Genomic DNA, 22168 nt, shown 5'->3' with positions numbered 1-22168 from the left:
ACTGAACACCTTAAGTACATGGAACTTTGTATAGGACATGAGATTTTGTTGGTTTGTCCAAGTGATGCCCTGATGAATCCCAGAGTGATCTGATCAGTGAGTGGAAAAGTATTTGCAAAGTCCCCTTCGGGGAATGGTGAGAATGGGGGAAAACTCAACTTCCCCAAATTGAATTCTTGATATTCTCACAAGCAGGGTTGGATAAACAAAGTTATAGGCTGAGCCCCCAGTCTTGGGGTTTGTTCATATGAAACTTAACCCCACAGGGGATAGGTCAAGCCTACTTAAAATTAAGCCTAAGAGTCACCCCCAAGAGAACCTCTTTTGTTGCTCAGATGTGGCCTCTCTCTCCAGCCAACACAGCAAGCAGACTCACCACCCTACCCCTGTCTACGTGGGACACGACTCCCAGGGGTGTGGATCTTCCTGGCAACGTGGGACAGAAACCCCAGAACGAGCTGAGACTCAGCATCAAGGGATTGAGAAAAACCCTAGAATGAGCTGAGACCCAGCATCAAGGGAGTGAGAAAACCCTCTAGACCAAAAGGGAGAAGAGTGAAATGAGACAAAGTGTCAATGGCTGAGAGATTCCAAACAGAGTCGAGAGGTTATCCTGAAGGTTATTCTTATGCATTAAGTAGATATCACCTTGTTATCCAAGAGGTAATAGAGAGGCTGGAGGGAACTACCTGAAAATGTAGAGCTGTGTTCCAGTAGGCATGTTTCTTGAGATGACTGTATAATGATATAGCTTTCACAGTGTGATTGTGTGATTGTGAAAACCTTGTGTCTGATGCTCCTTTTATCTACCTTGTCAACAGATGAGTAGAACACATGGAATAAAAATAAATAATAGGGGGAACAAATGTTAAAATAAACTTAGTTTGAAATGCTAGTGATCAATGAAAGGAAGGGGTAAGGGGTATGGTATGTATATATTTTTTTCTGTTTTCGTTTTATTTTTCTGTTGTCTTTTTATTTCTTTTTCTGAACTGATGCAAATGTTCTAAGAAATGATCATGATGATGAATATGCAACTATGTGATGATATTGAAAGAATTACTCATTATATATGTAGAATGGAAAGATCACATATTAAGAATGTTTGTGTTTCTTTCCTGTAATTTTTTTTTAAAAATTTAAAAACTAATAAAAAAAGTTGGAAAAGGGACCAAACTTCAACTAGATATATGAAAGAAGCTGATCTGGATGTGACTTCAGTAGATCAGAATTAGGGTACAGGATGATATCATCCATATTTTAAAACTTCAATTTCTGTGTGAGACCAAAAGGAGAGATTTTTTTGGTGCATAATTTATATTCTGGGTAGTCCATTTCCTAATGTAACTTGTATGGTCAGTTTTGTTGAACACCATAAGTACATGGAATCCTGAATAGGGTGACATTTTGTTGGTTTCTCCAGGTTAATGTGATGCCTCGATATATCCCAGAGTAATTTGGGCAGTGAATAAAGAAGCACATGCAATTCCCCTTGGGTAACTGGGAAGAAAGGAGGAAATATTCAACTTCAATTTCTGATATTGTCACAAGTAGTGGGAACAATCAAATCAGCAGGCCAAGCCCTTGATCTTGGGGTTTGCCTCTATGAAACTTATTCCTGCAAAGGATAGACTCAACCTACTCAAAATTAGGCCTAAGAGTCACCCCCAGATAACCTCTTTTGTTGCTCAGATGTGGTCTCTCTTTCTAGGCCAACTTGGCAGTTAAACTCACTGCCGACCCCACTTCCTACATGGGACATGAGTCCCAGGGGTATAAATGTGCATTATATAGATACCCCTTTTTAATTTATGGTGCATTGGAGTGGCTAGAGGGAAGTACCTGAAACTGCTGAACTGTGTTCTAGTAGCCTTGATCTGGAAGATAACTGTATAACAATATAACTTTTACAACCTGATCATGTGATTGTGAAAACCTTGTGTCTAATGTTCCTTTTATCTAGGGTATGGACAGATGAGTAAAAAAAATAAGGATAAATAAAGTAGGGGTATAAGTGGTAAAAAAAAAAATGGGTCGACTGATACACTAGAGAGAGGGAGGGGTAACGGGTAGGACATATGAGTTTTTTTCTTTTTTCTTTTTATTTCTTTTTCTGGTTGATGCAAATGTTCTAAAAATATCACGGTGATAAATATACAACTATGTGATGATATTGTGAGCCACTGATTGTATATTTTGGATGAACTGTATGTGCATGAAGATTTCTCAATAAAATTTTTTGGGGGGTGGGCGATGGTGATGCAGTGGCAGAGTTCTCACCTGCCATGCTGGAGACCCATGCGGGTTCGATTACCAGTGCCTGCCCATGCAAAAAAAAAAAAAATTTAACACTTTCTTTAAAAGAAAAATATATTTGAGGCTTCTGCTAACAGTGTTATTTGATCTTATCATATTTCCAAGTTCAACAAAGCAAAAAACTCAAGTTATGTATCAAGCTACAAATTGGGTTTCAGTGACCAATATATTCTTACAACAAATTTGAATTGGTATAACAACTAAAAATCTCCAGTTTCATATGCAATCCCTTCAGTTAGCTAACTGAAGATTCCTTAATGAAATTCAAATTCTCTACACACAAAATTCTAATGTATATATAAGGAGAGCTTGCCTAGATAATATAAGTGCCCTTACACATATATTTCTAAGTATATATCATTTTTTTGTACACTCAAAAAAAAATAATAAATAATGGTTCACAAATCTGGGACTGATCTAAACTGTTCCTGAAACGCATCAAGTGTAAAAGTAAAGAAATAATACTAAAGGCTTTGCCACTGTTATAGCAGAGTGTCAAACTCACTCAAGCAACACATCTGAGTGAGAAGAGCAATGCTGTGCAGAACTAACTAAGCCTTGAGACTCCAGGATCTCCCCCTGTCAGTGTCAGAGCAAACAAATCAGGCCTATAACCAGTCCCTTGATAGCATGTGGAACAACAGCCTTGAACCCTAAAGCTCTCCATAAATCTTGCATTCAATTCAGATTCCTTAATAAAGAGAAGGATAAAAATCTAGGACTTCATATGAAGTCAACTCCATCAAGGTCAAGACTGACTCCTGAGAACCATTTACCCAATTTCCAACTGTCATCCTCCATGGAACTGCTCCTACATATATTCTCCAGACAAATTTTGAACCTACAATACCACCTTACAAGGCTTCTGTTATCTCTGGCCAATATCAAGAGAGAAATTTATTCAGTTATGAGTCTTCTCCTATATTCTAACCACTCTACTGTTCTTGCTTTCTCCTCAGTTATCCAATTTCTCATTGCTTTCCTCTCTTGAAAAGTTTCCCTCTATGGTCACTCTGTTCCATGGTAGTTTTACTGTCTTGCTTTAGGTAAAAGCCTGAAAGTCACAATAGAAGAAAATATTTCCCCTGCAGCCCTCTCAAACAACCTGCTTATTCTTTCATTTATCATGGATCTTAGTTTTAGGATGAAGAGACGCATGCAACCCTCTATTTTAATAACATAAACACTTCATCTCCACTAACTTTCACTGCAATTATACTTTAGCCTCTATATACACTTTAGACCTCAATGTCACTTCGCCTTCTCTGACTCTGAAATGTGGAATTAACTACCTTATTTTTTCAAAATCTTCCAATTCTAAATTAGTTATACCAACTGCATCTACTTTTCATGTCATTCAGACTTGCAGATGCTTCATTCCTCTGATTTTTACCCATGCAGCCCACTTCTTTATTTACTTCTCCATGCTATATTAGATTCCATGGTTTACATTCCAACCACTCTCTTGCTTAAATCCTCAATTATCACATTATGTTAGAATTGCCTTCATTTTTCTTGTACATGCCATATCCTATAAGACTTGTGAGGACATAAACTGTGTGTGTTCTGTTCATTGTTGAATATTTGGTGCCAAGTATGTCTGGCCATACACAAGACAACCAATAAGTATTTTGGTGAACAAATAAATTAAAACACAGTAACCTTTCTGGTCACTGTCTAAATCAACACTCTATAAATCAAGATTTTTTTTTCCAAGTGATACATCTTCACCAGGTTCTCTTCCTTTCTGATATTTAACTGGCATTTTAATACTTAGGTTACAATTGCCCTTAGTTTCTATATCAAATCAATTCAATGAGTAACTACTATCTATGGAGCAGAGGGAAAGACAGAAGATAGAGTACAAAGTATAACAATAAACAAAAACTACTGGAAAAGCAAATATTTATGCAGGAAAAGATAATCCACATCACTACCTATAAGAGCAAGTCTTAAAAATTTAATGAAAATTTTCTCATGTGGTTATACATAGACAAAGATATAGAAGCACCTTTCCTGTTTTTAATAGGGAAAAAGTAATACTTTCAATTCTTTACTTAATACACTTCTATACTGGTTGACTTTTCAAAAAAGCACAAATGCAATTTTTAAAGCAAACAACGTATCACAAAATGGCACTTTATTATTTTAGATTTAGATGGCACTTTTTCTACAAAGGACACGACACCTTTAACTCACCTTATTTATATTCAATTAATCAATAGTCATTTAAAATACTTAAATAAAGACACTACACCTAACATTTATTTCTACCAAGCAATGATCATGAAGGCTACCATGAAACCTGTACTCTACAAAGTGAAAAAACATGAAACCATCCTGTTTGAAAAAGCAGGACAAAATAGTCACATTATAGTAATAACCAGTAAAAAAATTAACATACAAAGGATTTTTAAAAAAGACATCATATAGAGGGCGGTCTGATGGTGGCTCAGAGGCAGAATTGTCACTTGCCATGCCAGAGACCCGAGTTCGATTCCCAGTGCCTGCCCATGCAAAAAAAAAGATATCATATAGAAATTTTTAAAAAGAAAAATGAATCATGCATTTGTATATTGTTAAGGTTTAATAATCTAAGTAGAAAACAAAAATTTTTAAACATTTAGACTAATCAGTAACTCTTAAAACTGAAGAAATAAATTAATAACCCAAGGAAGACATACAAATGGAAAAATAGAACATAAAAAGATGTTCATTAGACATTAAGGAAACCACAAAGAAAAGGGAAAAATAATCCTTTGAACAAATGGTGATGAGACAACTGGATAGCCATGCAAAAGAACAAAGTTGGAACCTCATCTCACACCATGAACAAAAAGCAACACAAAATGAATCAACAATCTAAATATAAGAAGTAAAACTATAAAACTCTTAGAAGAAAATATAGAGGAACATCTTCATAACCATTTGGCATGGGGTCAAAATTAGGTTTAACAATGAAAGCAAAAATAACAAAAGAATAAAACAATTATTGGACCAGAAAAATTAAGAACTTCTGTGAATCAAAGGACAGTATAAAGAATGTGACCAAAAAAAAAAAAAACCAACAAATGGGAAATAATTACAAATCACATATCTCACAAGGGTTTAATAGCCAGAAAATATAAAGAACTCCTACAACTCAACAACAGAATGACAGCTCAATTAAAAACAGGCCAAGGACTTGAATAGAAATTTCTCCAAACTAGATCTACAACTGGCCAATAAGTACCTGAAAAAATGTTCCGCATCACTGGTCCTTAAAGGAATGCAAATCAAAACCACAATGAGGTATCACTTCATACTGACTAGGTTGGCTAATTTTAAAAGAAAAAGAAAACAAATGTTGAAGATGTGGAGAAATAGGAATCCTGATACACTGCTGATGTGAATAAAAATGGTACAGCCATTTTTATTGGAGTTCTTCAAAATGTTAAGCATAGAATCACTACAGTAAACAGCAATCACATTCCTAAATATGGATATAACCAGGACAAACAGAAACATGCCCACACAAAAACTACAGGCTAATTAATTTTCATAGTAACACTATTCCTAAGAGCTAAAAGGTGGAAACAACCCAAATGCCCACAAGAATGAATAGATAACCAAACTGTGATATACACATACAGCAGACTATTATTTAGCCATAAAAAGAAATGAAGTACTGATACAAGCTGCAACCTGAATGAATCTCAAAAACATACTAACTGAAAGAAACCAGAGGCAAAAGTTTACAAATTATAGACCACTGTTAAGTGATATATCCAAAACAGGCAAATCCTTAGAGACAGAAGGCAGAGTAGAGGTTACCAGAGAATGGCAGAGAGGGTAAGGGAAAGTGATTATTCAATGGGTTTGGAGCTTTTTTTATGGGGTGATGAAAAAGTTTTGAAAATAGAGAGCGCTAGAACATTGTGAATACACTGAATACTGAATTGCACACTTTGAAATAGTCAATTTTATGTGATTTTTTCACCTCAATTTTTTAAAAGAGTAAAATTAAAAAACACGAGATACCCCTTCTCACCCCTTAAGATGGTAAGAAAAAGATAAATAATAAGAAGGGTTGAGAAGGATGTGGAAAAACTGGAACCTTTATGTATTGCTGGTGGAAATATAAAATGGAAAAGCCACTTTGAAAAACAATTTGCAATACCTCAAAAGGTTAAATATAGAGTTATTATATGACCCAGCCAATTCCACTACTAGGTATACCCAAGAACAATGAAGACATATGTCCACATAAAAATTTGTGCCTGATGTTCATAGCAGCATTATTCATAAGTCAAAGAGTAGAAACACCCCAAATATCTGTTACCTGATGAATGGATAAACAAAATGTGATCTATCCACTCGATGGAATATGATTTGACAATAAAAAGGAATCAAGTACTGATACATGTTATAACATGCACAGACAATATGCATAGTGAAAGCCAGTCAGTCATAAAGGACCACATACCGTATGATTCATTTATATGAAATGTCCAGAATAGGCAAATCCATAAGACAGGTAATGGTTGCCTAGGACTAGGGAAGGGAGAATTAAGGAGTGATGGCTAAAGGAAGGGGTTTTTCTGGGCTAATGAAAATGCTCTAAAATTTATTGTGGTGATGGATACATAACTCCACTGGTATACCAAAAGACACTGAACTGTATACATTGAATGGATTGTATGGTGTCTGAATTATAGCTCAATAAAGCTACTTAAAATTATCACTTAATAGTTAAACAACAAATGAAGAAATACAAATAAGTAGAATAGGCTAAAGGAGAGACACAGAGATCAATGCAACAGAAGAGTCAAGAAACAGACTCACAAACACATGTTCAATATATTTTTGACAAAAGTGCAAAGCAATTCAATGGAGAAAGAACAGTTTTTTCAATAAATGGCGCTGTTATAACTAGATATCTAACTCAAATACTGAGCCTGACCTATATGATTCCATATATATGCCACTCTGGAAAAGGCAAAAGGGACCAACAGTAGTTGGAGAAATGGAAACGGGTTGACTACAAAGGGTCAGCTATGATGAACTTCTGGTGGATGAGAGAGCTGTTCCGTATCTTGACTGCATATGAAATATAAAGAATGCTTAAGTAAACAGCCAATATGTACTCTAATGTAGAAAATTATCAAAATTTGAATTATGTTCATTATACAATAAACATTAAAATTTGAAATTGTAGGTAAAGTCACAATAAAGATCATCAACCATCAAAGAGACAGCAGGTAAAATGACGGCAACTGGTAAATGCTACCTATATGGCAAACACTCAAGCATCACATGATTTCTTGGCATTTTCAGTACTGCTCTACCCAGAAGTCCCCTATCACTCCTCTCCAAGAGGGACTCTGGTTGTCGGTGCAGACCTTTCAAATACCAAGCAGGCACTAGAATTCAGAATTTCAACTGCATCAGGAAGTCACTGTGGGTGCAAGATGTCAAAATGTCTTGAGCGGGATGTTTTATAAACCAAACTTGAATGCACACATGCACACCACCTTCCTCAATGTAGCTGGAAATGTCTAGTCACCTTCTATCAGCACAGCAATACCCTCACAGTACAGACAGCTGCTGACTAACCAAAGGCCACCATGCCTTGGCTATACCCAGGGAACTGGGAACAGCCAGATACCCCAAAGCGAATATCTTTGAAGAGCTGGGAAAAGAGATCAGACCCACAGGGTGGGGTGGGGGTGGGGATGGAGCAAAGAATGCAATGGAGAGACAAAAACGAGGCATCATTCACCCTAGAGGACTGGTTCAGGAGTGCTTGGGTGGAACAATGTAATGCTAGATCCTAGCCACTTTCTTAGGGTTGAAGGCTTTCCATCTTTTACAAGATGAGAAGTTACAGTTCATCTCCCCTGTTCAGATGAAACTTTGTTTTCAAAATGTTTAGTTTGTTTTTATTTCTCCCCGTTTCCCTATAATGATTAAATAGGCTCTGAACCCAGACTTTAAGCTTGAGACGAGATATGCAGGTGATTAGGATTTGTGTTTTAAACAGTTAGGAAATACCCAAGGTTGTTTTTTTTTCCCCCTTAAGCATTGATTAAAAAATATAGATGGAAAAGTTACCTATCCTCAAACTGTGGTGTTACTCTAAGATACCAATCTCACTTTCATCTTTTCTGAACGCATTTATGTTAACACAATAATTTATGTTACCAAAATTGTTCTCTGTTCCTTTTCATAAGCAAATACAACTTAAAGGATTCTGTTTTTAGTAAATACTGACAGCACATTTTACTTAATAACAGTAGTCCCAGTTTAGAAATTTAGTGATTTCTGCTTAATATAACTTTTTTTGCTTAAACATTTATATGACTATTAGTGCTTTCAAGTCAATTAAAAATTACACAAGTGAAGTCCTTCACAGGACTGGAGTAAAACTATCGAATTGTTAAACTCTCCTATCTGGGAAATCCCTGATATTTTCTCAAACATTTGAGGCTCCCAAGTTAAAAGGCCAAATCCCTGATCCTGAGCTTTGCTCTTACGAAACTTGTTTCTGTAGCAAAGAAGCTTCCTATAATTATGCTTTAGAGTTACTTTCAGGGGGCCTCTTTTGTTGCTCAGATGTGGACTCTTTCTCTCTAAGCCCAACTCTGCAAATAAAATCATTACCCTCCACCAACATGGGACATGACGTCCAAGAGTGTAAGTCTCCCTGGCAATGTGGGACATAATTTCCAGGGATGAGTCTGACCCTGGCACCATGGGGTCGACAATGCCTACCTGACCAAAAGAGGGAAAAGAAATGTAACAAAATAAGGTATCAGTGGCTAGGAGATTTCGAGTCAAGAGGCTATTTGGAGTTTACTCTATGCAAGCTTCAGCTAGATATTTTAACTGTCATGTTATGCCAAGCCCCAACCAACAGTATTCATGTAAGACCTAAAGAATACCTAGGGCTCTATCTGAGACACTATAAAGTTTCACTCACTAAGTTTATTTTTCAGAATCCTAAAACCTCCAGATGGTTCCCAGGCCAGAGAGGTCCTAAAACCCAGAGTAAGCAGTCTCTCCGAGAGCATCAACCAGTTGGATCCCTATCCCATAATGTCGACACCCCTTTTCAACATGAAGAAATTAGAATGGTCATTGCCCAGATATCCTAAAGACTGGGAGAAGGATCAAAGGAGGAGTTGTAACAGAGAAGATAGGATTTAACAAACGAGTGTGACTACTAAATCATTATATCGATATTTCTTTTTAGTCTTCAGTGTCTCAGAGCAGCCAGAAGGAAATACCTGAAATTGTGGAACTGTAACCCATTCCATACTTTGAAATTTGTTCTAAAATTACTTGTCAAAATGTACCTCGAAATTTATCACTTTTATATATATATATATGTATTTCCCAATAAAAATGTTAAAAAGAAAAAGTACACATTATAAATACAGAAGAGCAACCTATCACACCTAACAAGGACCCCTGAAAATTTTCAAACTGAGACTGTATGTAGATTTCAGTTCTGTGTTTCCTCTAAACTGATCAAAACGTCTGGGAAACGTTTTTCCCAGATAAAACTGTTTGCATCTTTGTATATATTTATTACTTGATGTAATAAATATTTATTTTAAAAAGTAAAGCTTCTTTTTATTTATTTAAATCTCTGGACAACCACAATCCTTCAGACCCTCCCCCCCAAAATCACTCCCCTAATACCCATGAAAATAAATAAGTAAAAACCTGTGTGAGAACTAAAGAAATTTTGGAGTCACAAAATTTCAGTTATTGGCACTGCAGGGGCTATCCAGAGTAAAAGGTTTATGGCCAGATTCTTTGGCTCATAAAAAAATCTGGGCTCATAAGCCCTGTGTCAGTCCTTTCCTTTCAACTGACCCACTTCCAGAGTATTCCATATAGGTATTATTAATTTCCCTGGCCTGTATCCCACCTCTGGTTACTATTTTGCTCATTAGCTGTACTATGCAACAATATTTCATTATAAATTAAAATCATCCTCAGATGAGGGCTAATAGAGAAATGATTTTAGTGTAAGCCTGAGGAACCATAAAGGAGTCACAAACTCTCTTAATTCTCTTATCACAGTGTTACCAGTAAATTACAAAACTCAGCTTAAAAAAGATAATTCTGTATTTGAAAACACTTTACAAATCAAATAATCCTTTACTAGTTACACCATTTCCAAACACAGAATAGTAAAGAGTACAGATTCCAGATTTCGACTAGTTTACTATATCATCTACAGTAAGTAACAATTTCTTTGTGCTTCAACGTTTTTATCATTAAAATGGGATACTAATAGTACCTATCACACAGAATTGTAGTGAGGATTGAATGAGTTAATGTATGTCAACCATCTAAAACAGCATTTGGTACACAATTAAAACTCAACAAATATTAGCTATTTGTACTGTTACTGTTCTGTTTATAAAACTTGTATCTAACCAAACTCAAGAATCAATGATATGGATATTATCAGAAAACATTCTCATTCTGAGGAGATTTATAAGGACATTTTGAGGAGAAGGGACATAATATTTGCAGTACATTTCAAAATGGTTCAGCCACAAAAATGACATACACAGAGTCAAAGATAAAGCAAATATGACAAAATGTTATTTTTTGGTAATTGGCATATGGGTGCTAATGGTAATATTTTTTCAACATTCTATATGTTTGAAAATTTCCATTATAAAAATTGGGTAAAAATTACCATACTGTTATGCATATCTTTTCCCCCTACAAAACACCTCACGAAAGTACTTATGATATGTAGAAAATAACTTTGATATACTGACTAAAAAAAAAAATGATAAATTATTTTATAATTAAGACCTGAGAAAGGCTTTTTAAAAAGGCAAAATCTGTAGGAAAAGACTGACATATCTGACAAAAAAATTATTTTTTATAATATAAAATAATTTTTATATTTTATTCTATATTTATTTATATATTTGTATATGATATAATTTTTATAATATAAAAATAATCATAAAGGTAAATATATATAAATATATATACTTGAAAAACTTATGCACCATACAACGAAAGGTTAAAATTCAGTGTGAGTAAAGAGACATTATAAATCATTAAGAAACAGACCAATACTCCAAAAGAAAAATAAGATGGGAACAGGTAATTAAATAAGAAAATGCAAATAGATCAATATGTATATGAAGAAATTATCAACCCACCAGCATTAAAGAATTCCAAAATTTTAAAGCAAGAGGTACTGGCACCTCTATTTGACAATTTTATGTATAATTTTCACATTAATATTCATAAATTAAATTGTTCTGTATATCTAAGGAATATTAAGTGAAGACTTAATACTTGTTCAGTCTTCATACAAATAGGAAGACTCACATTTGTATACATGATCCCATGTGTGAAAATATAACACAGAATATCAAAGGTGGAATTGTGAATTGTGGGTATTTTAGGTGATTAATATATGAAGTTTCTCTTTGTACTTATATTTAGGCTTCAAATTCGTGTTATTAAGTATTATTTTTAAAACTAACATTCCACTAAAAAAGCTATCTTGATTTGAGCAAGAAAAATTAGTTGTGAATATCTATACGAAGAAATGAGATGTCAATATATTCTGCTCAAGGCCCAAACAAATAACATACACAAGACTTTTAATTAAAATGTTATGATCTCTAACAATTTATGCACTCCCCTACCTTCAAGGTCAATATGTGAAGAAGGAAAAAAAGCTACATTGTGAAATATTAAGACAGATTCAAACAAGGTTGAAAATATGTTACTACTAATTTTGATATTTTTTGGAAATAGACATTAAAAAATTTAATGTTTCCAGTAAAACATCTACAACAACAAAAATGACTTCCAAAACTGTACTTAAATCATTTATTTAAAAAATTCTTGAATAATGAAGGTTTTAATTAATTATATTTCTTGAAATGGAAATGTTTTTCAAAGCCAGAAAGAGTACACTAAAACCAGTAACTAAAATCTTCTTTTGAGTGTCCATGTTTCTCGATAACTCTTCCCCTAGTCCATAAATACCGTTTTCTTTAGTTCCTCTGTCACTACAATACCAAATAAAATAAAATATATTATTTTGATTATAATACAGCGTTTGTACTTGACATTCCTAACCCAAAAATCTGCTTGTTCTATTTGGGCCACATTACAGTAAATAAAGATCCTCAAACCCCTAGACCATTCTCTATCAGTATCTCATACTGAAAAATATGCTCAGTTACATAGCAATTCACCTTAAGTTTCTTTAACATAACTGAATTAGAAGAATGAATTCAGTTGATAAATGACATGTCCATTCACAAGTGTTTCTCCGTTTAACATACACAACACTTTTACCACAGCAATTCACCGGTGCAAAAGCAAGATAAAACAGGTCATACCCATAAATGCTTTCCTTTCTTCCTCATTCATATAAAACTACAGCAATACAAAAATAAAAGTCCAAATATTCACAACTCTTAACTTCTACTTTTCCCCATAATCTACAATGCAAGAGGAAATCAAAATAATACAAGCCTATCACAGTCAAGAAAGTTACATCGTCAATGCACAGCATAAAAACTGAGCTGTAGCTAATTTCCTACTCTTTTTTATTTTTTATAAAAAGTACCATCCCCTAAAACAATAATGCAGGCTTATCATTTATTAAGTGTTTACTATTTGCTAGGACCTACCTATGCTAAATGAGCTGTAGATAGAGTTAACCCTCAGAACTCTATGCTATAGATTATTTATTAACTCTATTCTACTGAAGAGGAATCAAAAACCAAGAAAGTAGCTAAGTTACAGAACTGGGGTATGAAATGAGCTTGATTTAAAATCCAAATATGTTCTTAACCACTATTTTACACTGACTCTCAAGCAGATTTAAAATTTTAAAAAGCAAAATTCTGCACATGGCATCTGTATAATCAAAATGATTTAGTTAAAGATCAGATAAATCCTGAAACTCAGAGGGACCAGCCTCTCCAAGATTATCAACATATTACTTCCCCCTATCCTTTAGTGTTGACACCCCTTCTCAACATGAAAAAGTCAGAAGGAACACTGCCCAAAGATCCCTACAGATTAGGAGAAGGATCAAGAAAAGGAGGAGGTATAACAAAGAAAATATGATTTAACAAATGAATATTACTGCTGAATCATTATATTAATATTCCTTTTTAGAAGCAAAATCTGAGAGAGTGGAATGGCAGCCCGTAAAGAACTGTGGGATCTGTTCTATAACTTACTTGTTAAAGTGTGCTTCGAAAACTATTGCTTTTTCCTTTCTTTACTTTGTATATACGTTATATTTTCCATAGAAAAAAAGTTTTTTTGAAAAAGTGATTTAGTCAGACTCAAAAAGATCAATTTACCAGAAAACTCTCAACTAACTAACTTGACACTAACACTTACAGTCCTTGATACTCTTAAAGGATGGGGGCATGTATGACACCAGAATCAAAGACAGAGAATAAAGATCGAGACAGTATATCTTAGGTATGCCTAGATGGGACAATTATGGTGACTGTTTGTATATAAACTGGTCCTTCCCAGAAACTTCAGGTATTTATGTTACCTGACTCAGAGTCAGAGCTCAAAAGCAGTACCCCATACAAGAACTATTTAAGACGTTGAAAAAGGGATCAGACTGTGACTAGAGATATGAAGCAAGCTGATCAGGACAGGACCTGAGTAGATCAAAATACAGGGTAAAGGATGAATTAATCCCTATTTTAAAACATCAACTTCTGTTGTGAGACCAAAGAGAGAAAGGTTTATTTGGTACAAAATTTATATTTTGGGTAGCATGTTATCTAATTTAACTTGTATGGCCAGTTTAATTGAACACCGTAAGTACATGGAATCTTGAATAGGGCATGAATACTTATTGGTTTGTACAGGTTAGTGTGATGCTCAATTATATCCCACAGTAATTCGGGCAAAGAATAAAAAAGTATGTGCAAAGTTCCCTTGGGGGACTGGGGAGAAAAAAGGAAATATTCAACTTCACCATCTGGAGAATTTCTGATATTCTTCCAAGCACTGGGGACAATAAGTTCAACAGGCTGAGCCCTGGATCTTCATGTATGACCCTATGAAACTTACTTCTGCAAAAGAGAAGCTAAGCGTACTTACAATTATGCCTACAAGCCACCCCCAGAGAACTTCTTTTGTTACTCAAATGTGGCCTCCTTCTCAAAGGCAACTTGGCAGGTGAATTTACTGCCTCGCCCCATATAGGACATGACTCCCAGGGTGTAAACCTCCCTGGCAACATGGGATAGAAATACCAAGATGAGCTGGGGCCCCACATCACAGGACTGAGAAAGCCTTCTTGACCAAAGGGAAAAGAGAAAAATGGGATAAAGTAAAGTTTCAGTGGCTGAGAGTTTCAAACAGAGTCAAGAGGTTATCCTGGAGATTATTCTTATGCACTATATAATATTCTTTTTTAGGTTATAATGCATTGGAGGGGCTAGAGGGAAATACCTAAAACTGTTGAGCTGTGTTCCAGTAACCTTGATTCTTGAAGATGACTGTCATAACTATATAGCTTTTACAATGTAACTGTGTGATTGTGAAAATCTTGTGTTTAATGCTCCTTTTATTCAGGATATGGACAGATGAGTAAAAAAAAAAAAAAAAGGACAGATAAATAAATAAAGGGGAAATAGGGGTAAAAAAACTGGGTAGACTGAAATATTAGTGGTCAATGAGAGGGACGGGTAAGGGGTAGGATGTATGAGTTTCTTCTTTTCTCTTTTTCTGGTGTGATGCAAACGTTCTAAAAATAATCATGGTGATGAATCACCCCTAGAGAACCTATTTTGCTGCCCAGAGGTGAGCTCTCTCTCTAAGCCGCTTGGTACGATGAATACACAACTATGTGATAATTATGTGAGCCACTGATTGTACAGTGTGGATAGACTCTGTATATGTGAAAAGTTCGCAAAAAATATATTTAAAAAAGTAAGAATCCTCTGCAGACTTTATAGGTACTTTATTTTATTTAGTATTAAGATAACTTTTGGGGTATATCCTAGAGCTAGTACAGATTCATATAAATTTTCTTCACATTCTTAAGGGCTGTACAGTAACACATCAACTTTAGAACAATGACCATGAAAGTACTACCAGCAGATCCTCTTAACTCATAATAAAAAATAAAGCTCAAGGATTTAACTCACAGATGGGTCTTTTCAATGAAGATACATTTGGACCAGAGTCACACAATCATAATAGGAAATTAAACTGGGTTGTATTGTTTAAGAAAAAATATATTTAAAAGGTTCTATTTCTTCACCTTTTACATTAACAATAGAAAATAATTTTAAGCCCATATGTGGAGTATAACAGAAAAAAACTAAAAGTTCAATTCTCTATTGTGGCCTATTTCCTTTATTTGAGGAGAGGCTGAAAAGGGCAAGAATAGAAAAAAAAACATGAGAGTGAGCTGCAGTCTTATGGTCATAGAGAAGAATAAAAAGGACGAGTTCATGGGGATGAAAAAAAACGCATACACAACAAAGCAACAGCTACAAAAAAGAAGCACAGAAAGAAAAACAGATTCACCCACAAAGGACCCCGATGGCATAACCTTCAGCTAAGTAAAATATTGTTATTGTAACATGACTGTCCCACTCCTTGCGTTTAACAGTTTTTGTATTATTATTTGAACTCATAAGCAGCTGTGTTATAAAACAATCTAAATTTGTTTATATGTTTAAGATCCATAATTTGGGTCTATATAAGTGCAAATTTTATTTATAATAACAGCCCTGGGTTCTTTTAACATACTGTACAACTCTATTAACGCCAATCAAGCCAACTATATAATTTTAAAAAAGGGAGATTTTTAACATTCCCCACCTTTCTATTTCCCTTTTGGCATTAACGATTCAACAGAAGAGCTGAAATAAATTTAGAGCTACAACTATTATCAAATTAACAAGAACCTCGGTATTTTCCATGTCAGAAGACTGTACAACACTAGCATTTTTATTTATTTATTTATTTGCATGGGCAGGAACTGGGAATCAAACCCGGGTCTCCAGCATGGCAGGCGAGAATTCTGTCACTGAGCCACCATCGCACTGCCCAACACTAGCATTTTTAAAGCATACTATCAGAGTATACCACAATTTTTCTCACTCATTCCATCTACAGCAAAAGCTTTAGTGGCAGGAACATACTGGTTAGCCAAATATTCTGATTATGATCAATTCATATTATATAGGTATCATCTCTCTTGCTTTCCTAGAATTCAGCTCTTAACAGCCACTTTAGAAATGCAATACATAAATTAGAAAGGAGTTAAAACTAAGACAGAAAGTAAGGAAAGAATTAGACCACCTGGGTTAAAGAAAATCACTCTGTTCAATTTGACATTTCAAAATTTCCTCAGTGAAACAAGGACAGAACACAGAAAACAACTTCAAACATTAAATTCTAAGTTTTGAAAATAAACCACTTGGTATTTATAATAATAAATGTTAGTAATTAAGATCAAATGTAGAAGTATCTGATTATATTAATATATTAATAGTTGCAGTCTGATTAACTACAAAGGTTGTTTCTCAGCTGATAATTTTTCTGAGGAAAAAATGCTATTTCAAACTCAGAAGAAATCAAAAACAAATTGTAAAGTACAACATTATCACTTAACTAGAAAACAATGGATAATACCTATCATATTTTACAATCAGAACTTTACTTCCCAAATTTAGTTAACTGTGATAATTAGGCTCAGGTTCCAACTTGGCCAGGTGATGGTGCCCAGTTGTTTAGTTGCTGTGGACTTATGTCATCAGCAAGTGAATTTCATCTATGGCTGATTACATCTGTGGTTGGCTAAGAGGACTGTCTTCTGTGATGACTGATGTTTAATTTAATCAGCTGGAGGCTTAAAAGGAGAAGTCAGAAGAGAGAAAACAGACAGACACAGATGTTTGGAGACACAGAAAGGAAATGTCCCAGGGATAGCTGTTTGAAACCAGAAGGCAGGAGTGAAAGCCAGCAGATATTGCCAATATGACTTCCCACGTGGCAGAGGAACCCAGATGAAAGTAGCTGCCTTTCCTCCAAAGAACTGTACCACCACGGAAACCCCTAATACTGTGTCAAATATTAGGGACACCCAAATCAATAGGCCAAGCCCTTGATCTAGAGCCTTGCTCTTGTAAAGCTTACGTATATAGCAGAGAAGCTTAGCCTACCCATAACCATAAGTATGCCTAATAGTTACTTCTGGAGGATTTCTTTTGCTGCTCAGATGCGGCCTCTAAGCCCAACTCTGCAAGTGAAATCACTGCCCTCCCCTCTAAGTGGGACAAGACATCCAGGGTTGAAAGTGTCCCTGGCGGAATGGGAGATGGCTCCGAGGAATGAGCCTGGCCTTGGCACTGTGAGATCAACAATGCCATCCTGACCAAAAGGGGGAAAAGAAGTGTAACAAATAAGGTATCAGTGGCTGAAAGAGTTTAAAAAGAGCTGAGAGATGCTCTGGGGGTCACTCTTATGCAAGCTTCAATCAGATACTACTACCTATCATAGTTTGCCAAACCCCAACCAAAACCACTTCTGCCAATCCTAAAGAACACCTAGGGATTCATACAAGATTCTACAAAGGTTCCATGCACTAGGGTAACTTTCCAGAAACCTACAACCTTCAGATGGGTCCCTGGACCAGATAAGTCCTGAAATACAGGGGGGCCAGCCTCTCCAGAACATCAACTAGTTTCATCTCCCATCCCATATTATTGACAAACCCTTTCAACACAAAAAATTTAGAATGGACAGAGCCCAAATGCCCCTAAAGAGTGCGAGAAAGATCAAAGGTGATGGTGAAGTTATACAGAGAAGGTTGGGTTTAACAAATGAGTATGAGTCCTGAATCATTATACTGATATTTCTTTTAGTCTCCAGTATCTTAGAGTAGCTATTTGTGGACTTGTCACCCATACTAAACTTTGAATTCCTTCTACAACTAATTGCTGCAATATACGTTGAAATGTATTGCTTTTCTGTATATATGTTATTTTTCACAAAAAAACAAAAAAAGTCAATTATGATAATAAATGCAGAACTATATGATGATATTGTGAACCACTGGTTGCACACTTTCGATGATTACATTGTATGTGAATATATAATGTACTTTAATAAAAAATTTTTTTTAAATCTACTTTATAAAAGTCAATCGATTCCTGGTGTATTGCATCCTGGCAGCTTTAGCAGATCAAAACATTAATAAACTGAAAGGAAATGAAATCTTATTTCATACTGAACTCTTCCACTAAAACCAATCAATTTTATAATTTACAAGACTCAAATGATGATGAATCCAAAAGCCATTCTCCACACAAGCAGGTGGCCTCACAACTGTACCCTGAAATTAAAATAACTCACGATACAAAAAAATCACACATTCTTAGGGGCCAAATCAGAGCCTGGCTAAAAACAGCTCCAGAGTTTCAGAAACAAAACCAATTTGGGTTTAAAAGGAATAACATCCAAAATAATGCAGGGCTAAATTAAAGGGCAAAACCTGAGTTCCCTAAGGGGATTCACAGATGAATCAGAATTAAAAAATCCCTCAAGAAACTGGAGGAAACCCTGTAGAGAGTCAACAAGTTACTCAGATGATGTGTTAAGAGATTCTGGTACTAATTTCAAAAGCATATGGAGCAGTGGGACAGTGGCTCACTGGCAGAATTCTTGTCAGCCATGCCAGAGACCCAGGTTTGATTGCTGGTGCTTGCCCATGCAAAAAAAAAAAAAGTATATTATAAAGATTATTAAGCCATAAGGATCTCTGAAAAAAATTCTTAACATTTAAATACACTGAACTTCTCTGATACATGTTATTTCCGATACACATTGTGGATCAGTGAAAAGATTCAACAATATTCTGTCCCTAACAGTGACGATAAGTATCTTAGTCAAATCAGTGTACTAGTAGCCACCTCCTTGAAAATGTACCCCTAAAATTTCCAACTTTCTGAAACCCATTATCAAATTCTTACTCATACTTACAAGCTTTTAATTTAGCATTAGAGGTCATAAAAATTGTGCAATACTCAAAAAAGAAGGAAAATATGCATTATTGTATTAGTTTAAACAAAGCATTCAGTTCATTTCAGAAATACAAATTTCAAGTGATGCTCATATGAAATAAAAATAAAGTTGTAAGAGATGCAGGATAAAATCCAAATAGTTCTTGCATTTGTAACTGGTTATGTCAAAATAACAATAGTTGACTGAGCATTTTCCCACAGGAAATATTAAAACAGAAAGTTATTACCAACTATAGGATGGTGTTATTGTTCCCCTGAACTGATCCCAAGTACAGTATACAATCACAGTATATTTTATAAAATTTCTAACAAAAAAAATTTCTAACAGACATAGATAGTAATCAATTCCTTAGAATGAATTAACGTGATAGTTTAAATAATTTTATTTTAAAAATTTTTCATGATTACCTTAATTTTCCTGAAAGGAACATTCAACATTCATTCAAACAAAAGATGTTTACTGAAGCTTACTAATTATCAGGCTCTGTTCTAGGCACTGGGAATAAAAATGTCACTTCTATCTCAGGAATTTACTTTCTAGCAGAAAATAATGTACAATGAGCAAATACATAAATACATCATATGTGAGGGTAGGGACCAAGTTTTACCTTCACCAGGGTAATGGAATTCAGTTGGCTCTTCAGATAAAATTTGATAGGCTTCTCCAAGGAGACAAAGTAAAGAAATTCAGTTGTTGATTTGTTTGTTTTTGTTTGTTTTTGTTTTTGTTTTTTGGATTCTCTATTTTCTCCTTTTCATTTCTCTCTGTGAATTGCCTTGGAGCAAATACAGGCATTATATATGGTTACACTTATTTAGGACCTGCCATCTCATCTTAACTAGTAGTTTACCTGGAGTTGTAAAGCTATCCAAGGCATACTTACCTTTTAATTATAGTCTCAACATTTTCTACCCCTTAATTTTTCACTCTTTAGTCTCTCCCATATTACTACTTTTATTCTGACAATAGGCTTCAAGGCTTCAACTGAATGATGGACAAACTGGCACAGAGCTAAATTTAGCCCTGATAGTGAGATTTCTTTAGGACTTACCACTGTAGCACTAGAATTTAGGAAGTGCCTAACGCACAGTGTTAATAATGTTTGGTAGATAAATTAATCTATAAAAATAGATCTTCAGTACAAGTTATAACCAATTCCTTATAAATATAGGGACAACAGCTTTTCTTTTAAAGGTCATTTTAAGAATTTACTGGAGAGAATTTCAGGGAAGATAGCCGAATAGACTAGCTTGAGCTTAGCCCTGCTCCATGGAAAAGTTAGAGAGGGGACAGGAGGGTGAAAGAGGTGGCAATTCAGGAGTGCGACTGACCTGGGAGAGCCTTCTGCACTACATACGGCAGCCCTGGTTGCAGAGGCTGAGAAACTGAGAGGCAAAAAGCTGGACCCTGGCATGGAGGCGGAGCCCGGCACTAGGAAGTAAGCCAGGCTGGTTCCTTCGGCACACTACCCTCACCAGTACAGCCTCGTGACCAGTGACTCACCCCACACCCCACACACCTGAACCCTGTCATCTACTCCCATTCCCTGCATTCCAGGCGACCCCACCATCTCCCAGTGCACCCCACACCCCAAGCACCTGAACCCCGTCATCCACTCCCATTCCCTACATTCCTGGTAACTCCACCCAACCAGCCCCCAGTGCATGTACCGGCCCCACACCCCCACCCCAAGAAGGCATGGTATAATGTATTCAAAATCCTGAAAAAGAAAGACTTTCAACCAAGAATCCAGTACCCAGCCAAATTATCCTTCAAAACTGAGAGAGAGATTGAACTTTTCACAGACAAAGAAATCCTGAAAGAATCTGTCAATAAGAGACTGGCCCTATAACAAATACTAAAAGAAGTGCTGCTGGCTGAAAAAAAAAAAAAGAAAAGGAGAGCGACGTCTGGAGGAAGGCACAGAGTTGAAGAATACCACTAAAGGTAATTAAAAGAATACAAAGAGAAAGATGGAAAAGACTATACAGATCTGACAAATAAAACTAAAAAGATAAAATTAAAAAGATGGTGGAATCAAGAAACATTTTCAGTAATGACTTTGAATGTTAACAGACTAAACTCACCAATTAAAAGATATAGATTGACAGAATGGATTAGGAAACATAATCCAGCTATACGCTGCTTAAAAGAGAATCATCTTAGACACAAGGATACAAACAGATTGAAAGTGAAAGGATGGAAAAAGATTTTCCAAGCAAATTGTAACCAAAAGAAAGCAGGAGTAGCTATACTAATATCTGACAAAAAAGACTTTAAATGTAAAGACATCGTAAGAGACAAAGAAGGATACTATATACTAATTAAAGGGTCAATTCACCAAGAAGGTATAACAATCATAAATGTTTATGCTCCCAATCAAGGAGCTCCAACATACACGAGTCAGACATTGGCAAAACTGAAGGAAGCGATAGAAGCTTCAACAATAATAGCAGGAGACTTCAATACACCACTCTCTTCTATAGATACAACAAAACAGAGGATCAACAAGGAAATAGAGAGGTTAAATAACTTGATAAATGAATTAGACCTAACAGACATATATGGGTCATTGCACCCTGAAGCACAAGGTTATACATTCTTCTCTAATGCTCATGGAACATTCCTGAAGACAGACCATATGCTGGGGCACAAAACAGGTCTTTATAAATATAAAAACAATGAAATTCTTCAAAGCACTTTCTCTGATCACAATGGGATGAAGCTGGATCTCAATGACCACCAAAGAATGAGAACATTTACAAATATATGGAGATTAAATAACACA

General features: G+C 35.3%; 1 protein-coding gene and 1 pseudogene across 3 annotated transcripts in view; one reads left to right on the top strand and one right to left on the bottom strand.

Moving 5' to 3' along the window:
* Nucleotides 1-22168, bottom strand: part of SNX13 (sorting nexin 13) — a 172099-nt gene that overhangs the window by 133249 nt on the left and 16682 nt on the right. The window lies entirely within an intron of this gene.
* LOC143651511 (cyclin-dependent kinase 2-associated protein 1 pseudogene) lies at nucleotides 7789-8243 on the top strand (annotated as a pseudogene).

Source organism: Tamandua tetradactyla, chromosome 1, assembly GCF_023851605.1.
Source record: "Tamandua tetradactyla isolate mTamTet1 chromosome 1, mTamTet1.pri, whole genome shotgun sequence".
NCBI classification, from domain to species: Eukaryota; Metazoa; Chordata; class Mammalia; order Pilosa; family Myrmecophagidae; genus Tamandua; species Tamandua tetradactyla.
Note: the sequence above shows the minus strand (reverse complement) of the source record. Positions and strands in the feature narration are given on the sequence as shown.